The sequence below is a fragment of the Balaenoptera ricei genome, chromosome X (assembly GCF_028023285.1).
Source record: "Balaenoptera ricei isolate mBalRic1 chromosome X, mBalRic1.hap2, whole genome shotgun sequence".
Lineage (NCBI taxonomy): Eukaryota > Metazoa > Chordata > Mammalia > Artiodactyla > Balaenopteridae > Balaenoptera > Balaenoptera ricei.
In genome coordinates, this window is record NC_082660.1 from 108,121,177 (window position 1) to 108,124,656 (window position 3,480).

Sequence of the window (3,480 nt, forward strand, 5' to 3'; positions counted from 1 at the left end):
CAGTCTTTTGTAAGTTCTGTGTCCTTTTCAGACCAAAATGTGTTCATAAGCTCCATTTGTATAACATCCATGTGACTTGAAGTGAAAGATCCAAACAACCTCATGTATTTTTGTGTGTGTTTCTCCTCCCCTTTGGAGTCAACCTCTTTTTTTTTTTTTAATATTTGTTTATTTATTTATTTGGCTGTGTCGGGTCTTCGTTGTGGCACATGGGATCTTTTGTTGCGGCATGCAAGATCTTTTTGTTGCGGCATGCAAACTCTTAGTTGTGGCATGTGGGATCTAGTTCCCTGACCGGGGTTCGAACCCGGGCTCTCTGCATTGGGAGTGCAGAGTCTTAGCCACTGGACCACCAGGGAAGTCTCTGGAGTCAACTTCTTTACTTTTCTTTTTCTTTCTTTCTTTAACAGATTTTCTTCATTGTAGACATATTCTATGTGGATTAGGAAGAAACATTAGTATGGGCATTAAAAATGTAGTCATTACAAACTTCCTGTTATAAAATAATTAAGTCCTGGGGATGTAATGCACAGCATGGTGACCAAAGTTAATCGTATTGTATTGCATTTTGGAAGTTACTAAGAGAGTAGATCTTAAAAGTCCTCATCACAAGAAAACAAATTTTTTTGCAACTATGTATGGTGATGGCTGTTAACTAGACATATTGTGGTCATCATTTTGCAATATATAAAATATTGAATCATTATGTTGTACACCTGAAACTAATATAATGATATATGTCAATTGTACCTCAATAAAAAATTATGGAGTCATGAAGCTGGTAGGACCTAAAGATATCCTCTGACACAGCCCCTGCATTCAGGCAGGTAAATATTTATTCTACTTGAATAAGTAGTTATCTCATCTCTTCTTCAAGACTATTTTGATGGTTTAGTCACATTTTGTCTGCACAGTCAAGATGTTCTTCCTCATGCCCAACCATGAGTTTTCTTACAAGAAGAGAATTAATGGTGGCCTTCCCTTTTATCCCCCAGACAATGATGTATGTATGAGTATTGTATGCCTTGACATTAAACTTTGAAATTGCTCTGAGATTCCCATGCACTATGAGCTGTAGACACCTCAGCAATCTCTCAGGTTTCTGTTCTTTTGGTTCCTGACCTTCATCTTTCACTTCTCTTTCCAGTCCTGTTCCTGCCCTTTGAACCCTTGAAGCATGTTTTAGACTTGTATGAATCCACATACCAAAGTCTGGGAGCCCTTGTTACAGCTTCAGGTCTTATATGGTATGGATAAGATCATGAATATCATCATCACCAACATTTACTGAGCACTTATTATGTGTCAGGCACTGTTCCAGGACCTTTATGTTTATTTATTTATTTTTAATTTTTAAAATTGAAGTATAGTTGACATACAATGTTATATTAGTTTTCAGGTGTACAACATAGTGATTTGACATTTATATACATTACAAATTGATCACCACAATAACTCTAGTAACCATCTGTCACCATACAAAGTTATTGCAATATTATTGACTATATTTCCTATGCTATACATTACATCATTATGATTTACTTATTTTATAACTGGAAGTTTGTACCTCTTGATCCCCTTCACCTATTTCACCCGACCCCCCACCCCTTCCCCTCCTCTGGTGACTACCAGTTTACTCTCTGTATCTATGAGTCTGTTTCTTTTTTTCTTTTTTTTCTTTTTTATGAGTCTGTTTCTGTTTTCCGTTTGTTGTATTTTTTAGATTCCACATATAAGTGAAATAATTTGGTATTTGTATTTCTCTGTCTGGCTTATTTCATTTAGCATAATATTGTATAGGTCCATCCATGTTGTTGCAAATGGCAAGATTTCATTCTTTCTTATGACTAATATTCCATTGTGTGTGTATGTGTGTGTGTGTATATATATATATACACACATACCATATCTTCTTTATCTATTCATTTATTGATGGACACTTAGGTTGTTTCCATATCTTGACCATTGTAAATAATGCTGTGCAATGAACATAGGGGTTGCATATATATTTTTTTCAAATTAGTTTTTCATATTCTTTGGATAAATACCTGGAAGTGGAATAGCTGAATCATATGGTAGTTATATTCTTAGTTTTTTGAGGAATCTCCATATTGTTTTTTATAGTGGCTGGACCAATTTACATTCCCACCAACAGTGCATGAGGGTTCTCTTTTTCTCTGCATCCTCGCCAGCTCTTGTTGTTTCTTGTCTTTTTGATGATAGCCATTCAGACAGGTGTGAGGTGATATCTTTCTGTGGTTTTGATTTGCAATTCCCTGATGATTAGTGATGTTGAGCATATTTCTACGTGCTGGTTGGTCATCTGTATGTATTCTGTGGAAAAATGTCTATTCAGATCCTCTGCCCATTTTTAAGTTGGATTGTTTGTTTTTCTGACATTGAATTGTATGTATTCTTTATGTATTTTGGCTATCAACCCTTTATTGGATATATCACTTGCAAATATATTCTCTCATTCAGTAGGTTGCCTTTTAGTTCTGTTGATGGTTTCCTTCACTGTGCAAAAGCTTTTTAGTTTGATATAGTCCCACTTGTTTATTTTGCATTTGTAGCCCTTATCTGAGGAGACAGATCCAAAAAAACATTGCTAAGTCTGATGTCAAAGAGCATACTACCTAGGTTTTCTTCTAGGAGTTTTGTGGTTTTGGGTCTTATATTTAAGCCTTTAATCCATTTTGAGTTTATTTTTGTATATGGTGTAAGAAAGTGGTCCAGTTTCATTCTTTTGCATGTAGCTGCATGTTTAATCCTATTTACTCCTCACAAAAATTGTACGATATAGGTACTGCTGTTATCCCATTTTATAGAATGAGAAGTGGAGACTTGGCATGGCCAAGGAACTTGCTCTATTTCACTCAGTCAGTAAGGGTTAGAGCCAGAATTTGAACTTAGGTCTTATATTTGAGCCTTTGCTTTTAGTCACTATGCTCTACTGTCTCCCTAGAGAGCTTTGGATAGAAGGTATAACTGTTTCATTCCAAAGGTAGAGACACACACACAGGAGACAGAATTAAACATGTCTTTCTATTTACCAACATGGGCAAAAGGTAAACCAGAAGGTTTATGTGAGGTTGGCATAAATTGTCAGATTTTCTTTTGCTACCTCTTTGGAATCAATTTTCATTGGACCTTGGTGATTAGGACTTTTGACTAAAAGTTCCACAAGACCCTATGCAACCATATATATGCAACCATCTATATGAAAAAGAGAGTACAACAGTGCTTAAGTGTGGTAACACAGGTTCTATACGGTTCATATGAAATGTCTCAGTTGTCTCCTAAAGGGATTTTTGAGGTGTGTCCGATAAGTTTTCACAGAATGGCTCCGATGACTTTACTTTTGTGTTAAAGCAGAGGTTCTCTCCTTGCTTGCATTTTGTGCAAATTCTCAAATTTCCCCTCTCCTGACCCTATCTTAGTAGAGCTACAACTTTGCAGTCTCTGCAAGACTCTTGAATC

The 3,480-nt window shown here is 35.9% G+C and overlaps 1 non-coding gene across 1 annotated transcript; it reads right to left on the minus strand.

The window, feature by feature from the left end:
- Positions 1–286: 286 nt before the first annotated feature.
- Positions 287–359, minus strand: TRNAG-CCC (transfer RNA glycine (anticodon CCC)). Its single transcript has one exon. It is a non-coding gene; the product is annotated as a tRNA-Gly (tRNA).
- Between the last annotated feature and the right edge of the window lie 3,121 nt (positions 360–3,480).